Genomic DNA, 6,289 nt, shown 5'->3' with positions numbered 1-6,289 from the left:
ACTGCACAGCCCTGGAATGTGAAGAAATCAACTAAGGGCATGAGTGGTGGTTAAGATCAGGGATAACGCAGTGACACAGTACTTTGGGAAAGTTGGATCTCTGGGACATCTTTAATCTCCACCTCTTCGGGCCTAGAATTGTATTGATTTTTCCAAAAGAAATTGCTTTTACAATTGAGGCCAGGACGGGGCTCATTGTAAGGGGCCTGACTCAGTGGAAAATGTAGTTTTCGGAAAAAAGGAATAAATAGGAGAATGAGAAACCTTTGCAAATACCCATAGATTACAGCAGCTGTTACGTTGCAATTAATTACTCAAAGTAAAACCAATTCACAGGATCTAGAAATGGTGGACATGGGTTTGACTCCTGAGGTTCACAGGATGCATGTGGAAATTCAGAATGATTGAAAAGAGTGAGTCATATAACTCCCTGGTTTCTGTTATCGATAACAGCTGCAATGACAGAGAAAAACTGTAGAGCACTTGTAACATTGAAGCAAACCCAGATCTAGTTCAGTCAAGCTAGGGCCACCAGTCTCGGGCTGACTCAGAAAGGAAAAACTGTGTTAGAACAAGAGGAAGTACTTCTCAGCTTCATGGAAACCATTACTATAATGGATTGTGAGAGTGACTGATTCAGGGGAGATGTGTAGTTTTGAATGCTAAAACATGGAAGGTACATTTGAGTGAAGGCAAGAGTTCATAGTTCACTACAGCACAGTCACCAATGGTAATATTAGATCCAGTGGCATGGAAAGTAATCCCACAAAAGACAGCTACTAGAATTGCAATCTGATCCCCTCTTACCACTTTCCCAGCCTGTGTTCATTATATTGGGCTCCAGTTCTATTCCTTACTTAAACTTTTCTCAAGGGGAGCTGATATCAAAGAGTTCAAGAAAAAAATGTTTTGAAAATGATGGTGGCAGCAATTGTACAGTAATGCTTGATCTAATTGAATTATGAATTGTTACAATATCTGTAAGAGCTCCCAATAAAGTGATTAAAAAAAAACAAAACTAAAACCTTCCCCAAAGCCTTTTGGCCTCTGTGCCACAACTGCATCTATAGATACTGCAGTGGGAGGAGGGCATGGGAGCAGGTAATCCAACCGGAGTTGTGACTCGAGGATGTGGTCAACAGGACTAAAGGCAGCACGCTCAGTGACATGTGTCCTTCACAAACTGCCACCCTCGATAAATTACACCTAAGAACAGGAGGCCCTTAGTTGACAATTTCAACAAGCTTATTTTCTAAGCATCAAGTTCTCTGGATTACATGATTAATTAAAAGTTGACACATGGGATGAGTGTTAATAAGCTTAGGTAGAAAGCAAACTTCCCTGGAAGAATGAGTGTTACAAGACGCAGGTCATTGCCTTGTCAGGGTCTGTTACGTCTGCTGATTACCGCAGCACCAGTGCCTTCCAATGACCACTTATTTCCTGTAACTCCATCGGGTGTCATCATCTGGTGTCCAAGAGCATCGATCATTTTGTTGGACTTTTTCACAGGCCCTATGTTGACTAGCTGAGTTATTTATGTAATAAGATTCCACATGGGAAAGCCCAGCTGTTAGTTTTAGAATCAGAAATAAGAATCCAGTTTTATTAGATCTTTCATCTTGTCTCTGGTATGTTTTTCTTGGTTTAAATAATGAAACCAGCCTGCTAACTCCTCTGTCATAACTCACTCCCTGTATGTGCTTTTAGTGGGTGGGGAGCTCCTCTTCATATTTATGGGTTCCAGAATGGCCTTATATCAAACTAAATATGTAATCATTGTGTGGGATTGTCCAATCACCAGGTGAGCTTGAACCCATCCACTGGGGCAGGCATGGCAGAGGTAGAAATGACAGAACCGAGACTGATGGTAACAGAAAGGGGAAAGTAAAGGGGAAGCATTTAGGGAATTAGAGAGTTTTGAGCACAGACAGAAAGTGGTATTATTTGTAAAAATAATGGCATTCAGAAGTAGGATTAGTGGGAATGGTGAGTTCTGCTTTGGATATAGTAAATAGGAGTTGCTGGGAGATAGTTAAGGATCTGAGAGGGCAGGACTTCCTAATGGATCAACTTGGAGAGACTAAACTACACCTCTTAGGATTCCTTTCCCTTTAGGTTTCCGGGAGGAGTAAGACAGGGCTTTGTTTACTCTGTGAATAGCTCACAGGGGTCGTTAGTGCTATGCTGTCCTAAGGGCAGGCATGGACTTGATGGCAGTGAGTTGTTTAGGTTCCTGGGTAGGGTGGATCATGAGGGAGTCATGTGTAAAATCTGGAGGGCAGAGGTGAAGCAGCAGCCATTCTGTAACTCCTACATGTTGTCATTGCTTCTTGACCCCGTTGACATGAGACCTTGGCTAGTCATACACTGTTCCACCTTTCCCTGGGTGCTCCTATGGCTTCAGCTCCCTGCTCAGACGTGTTCAGGTCCAAGATGGGGGACAGTGGCTTTTCCAGTCTGGGGTTTCAGTTCATTCTTGAGTTTCTAGCTGTTCCGTTCCAGACAGGCTGCTCTGTGGATTTTATGTTCCAGCTAGCATCAGATGGAAAGGCAACAGCTTTAGTCCACTAAACTAGCTTCTACAATTGTGGGACGTGAAACTCCTGACATATAAACCCAAACCAAACTCAATGCCATCAAACAGACACCGACTCATAGTGCCCTGTAGGACAAGGTAGAACTGCCTCTGGGGGTTTCCAAGACGGACTCTTTTTTTAAAAAAATCAATTTATTGGGGCTCATACAATTCATCACAACACATAGATCAATTGTGTAAAGCAAACCTATACATTTGTTGCCCGAGACTGACCCTTTACAAGAGTAGAAAGCCCCATCTTTCTCCGGAGGAGGGGCTGGTGGTAGCAAACTGCTGATCTTGCAGATTGCAGCCCAACTCGTAATCACTATGCCACCAGGGCTCTTTCTTGACATACAGTTGGGTAGCTAGATGGGTATATGCTGTGTTGATTTGAGTAGAAGATAGTTTTAACTGATTTTGTTTATAAATAAACCCTCAGTCAATTGACAATAAAATGATTTAAAAAAATCTAGATAGCTCAGTATTATGGAGGGGGCACATGATTTTTTTCTATGACTGAAAGCTTTGCATGATTTGGCCACTTTTTCTTTCCAATTCTGATACTATTCTTTGCCTTACTAAGTATATTCTTCACGCTCATGTTCTATCCATTTAGGTCTACCACATCAAGTTCAAGCATAGGAACAATTGTGAGGATGGCAGAGGACCCGATAGTGTTTTGTTCTGTTGTGCATAGGGTTGCTGTGGGTCGCAGTTGATGGCATCTAACAGTATCAAGTTCCAAGCTCTTTCTTGTCTGGATCTTTGATATGCTGTTCCTATTGTTTCTCTTTAGGAGCTCTAGTGGTGTAGTGGTTACGTGCTGGGCTATCTTATCAAGGTCAGCTGTTCAAACCCATCAGCCACTCCACAGGAGAAAGACGGGGCTTTCAACTTCAGAAGGTTACAATCATGAAAATGTGCATGGGCAGTTCTATCCTGCCTTAAGAGTCGCTATGAGTCACCATTGACTTGATAGCAGTGAATTTTGGCTTGGTCTCTTTGTTCATGTTCCTACTTCTGTTTGGGAACAAAACATTTACCCTTAATTCTACCCCTCTTTGTTCTTCCTGGGATGTCAAATTAATTATGGATTCAAGAATCATCTCAATGGTTCCTTCTCACTCAGGTCACAGCTTGTGACGTTTCCTTCAGGGTATGGCCTATTTGATATCCACAGAGACACTTTGAATTCACTCTTCTTGCGAGTGTGGATCCTGCCAGATATGGGGAGCCAAAAGGGGTCTGTAATAACACTGGTTCCACTGATCTGCCTCTCACACACCAGCTGCAATCTTCCTGCTTCATGGCTTGTCAGCCAGAAGCCGAGTGAGTTGGAAGTATTTGCATTTGGCCCAGGGACTTCAGCCGGACTTGACTTGCCCACTTGGTACATGTGTGGGCTGCTCTTTTTATTTAAATTTCATATATATATATATATATATATATGTATGCAACAATTTTGCTTCTCTAGAGAACCAAACCTAAGGCACCATATATTCCTATGTTCTACAGTTCTAATTTTATATTATACACTGCTCAAAAACATATTTACAGCCTGTATTTTAGACTACAGCAAGTATCCTTATCATTTTCCAAGATTTGATAGAAGTTCCATTTGCAAACTATGAACCAGCAAACGAAGAGTAAGCAGTACTACTCAATGAAATAAATTACCATTTGTTGGTTTTCAGTTCTAATGAGTATTCTAAAAAAATAGCAAGGAGACCTGAAGAACAGGCATCTCAGTAAGACTTATCCATCTTGAGAGCATGTGAGGGTCTCTAAACAGGGGCTAGGCAGGTGGAGGGGGGCCAAGGCAAGAGTACCTTCTGATCTGCAGCCGGAAGGATACAGACTCTCCAGCCTCTTCCAGGTTCCCCACACTCACCAATTCTAAAAAAATACAAAAAATTGTATTCTAAAAAAAAAAAAAAATCCCCTTAATTTTCAAGGGCAGAATCTTGCCTGAGCGTACACATCAATTTCTTCAACACTGCAAATGTTTTCTTTGATGACCTTATTTTCACTTCAAATACTCCCTTTTTAAATAGTTTACTATCTTTGCATATTTTTCCAGAATTTACTTTAGTCACAGTAATTGATTAAAACTGTCAAACCGGCTCCTAAATTATAGGTGTGGAAATTTGGGAGATCTAAAATCACATTTGTATGGGTATTTTTCTTGCAGTTTCTGAGTGCTCTCATCTATTGTGTGTGAAGTGACTTATTCTAAATTCAATTCCCCCTCCTCCCAAAAAAAGACCGCTATGGCAAAGGGTATTATTGAAAATTCTGTGAATTAAAAACAGATTTGTATTTTTGGCTTTTAAGCTAAAGAAATGCCATTTTTGGATTTCTTTTTAACTACTGAATTAGAAACAAGAAATCTAGTGATCTTGCTCTGTAAACTCTTTTATTATTGGTAGTTGGGTTAATTCATTCAGTTGCTAACTGAAAGCTAAGCTCATTCGGAAGGGCTTCAGCCTGGTTGTCTGACTCCCCCAAGACAGTCATTGACAATCCTATGGGGACAGTTCTATTCCCAACCGAGTTCATCACAAATTGAAGTTTCCTTGATGGCTACTATTTTTGCTTACAGGTAGCAGTAATGGAACAATAGAGGAATCTGCAAAATATACTGAAGACAACAGACACTGGGTTTCAATTCAAATATGAAAATTTGGGGCTTTTAAAAAAAACTCAATGAAAACTACTATCCTTGTAATTTATCTGGTTAAGTAATCTTTCTAGGAACAGGTCTAACAAAGGCTTTTCTTTATCCAGTATTGGGAAGGTAGCAAAAAACAAGACGATGCAACCTAAAATAAGGCACTTAGTACAAGTTTTTCCATGTTCTCAGTAAATTGGTTGAGTAATCTTATACTGCTCAAAGCTAGATTTTATATAGCTAAATATCAGATTGCCCTGCCATGTGGAGACTCTCAGCTGACAGCAAAGCTGAAAATAATTTTCAGTAATTAATAACTGCCACTTCCATTCAGAATATTTTAAGACATCTCTCAGGGGATTAAAAACTTCATAACCAAAGCAAACAAAAAAAAACTCAAGCCATATTTGCTCTTTAGAGGTTTTAATATGCAACCTGCTACCACCACCCTCACCTGCAAAGAAAGCTTAAGTTGGGGTAGGGCATTCATTAAAATGCACGTAAACAGAAATATTTTTCTAATCTCCTTGTGGAGTGAATTTCCTTCTATGTATCTCACTCCCACAAAACATTTGGGTGGGATAATGCAAACAAAGTATGCACAAAATAGAGGGGACTGGGCAGTTTCAGTTACCATCTCTCTGCTTACCCCAATGGTAGGGATGAGCTATGTTTGAAAGAGCATGGAAATAAATCCCATGACCTCTGGGGTTGTTTGGAATGACAGGTAAGACCAGAGGTGCTAGAGACCTGAGTCTGAAGTAGGAGACCCCAAGACAGAAGAATAGCACCAGAGACAGAAGAAACAGTGGCAAAGTGAGGCCAAGCAGTGGGCTGGCTTTCTGGTCCATAGAGGCCAAGGTTAAGGGTACATAAGGCTGAGAGGTATAGGACTGGAGAGGCTTGGCTGCTAGCTGGGGAGAGGAGCTATTGTGGACCAATCAGTGTATCCTGCAAATTTCCTGAGCCTGGCTTGTGGTAACCTATTAACTCCCCCCTTCCCAACCCCCTGTACCCCCCTTAAATGTGAATACTGT

This window comes from Echinops telfairi, unplaced genomic scaffold (assembly GCF_000313985.2).
Source record: "Echinops telfairi isolate 266 unplaced genomic scaffold, ASM31398v2 ScPeMD7_7469;HRSCAF=8507_1, whole genome shotgun sequence".
Classification (NCBI taxonomy): Eukaryota; Metazoa; Chordata; class Mammalia; order Afrosoricida; family Tenrecidae; genus Echinops; species Echinops telfairi.
Note: the sequence above shows the minus strand (reverse complement) of the source record.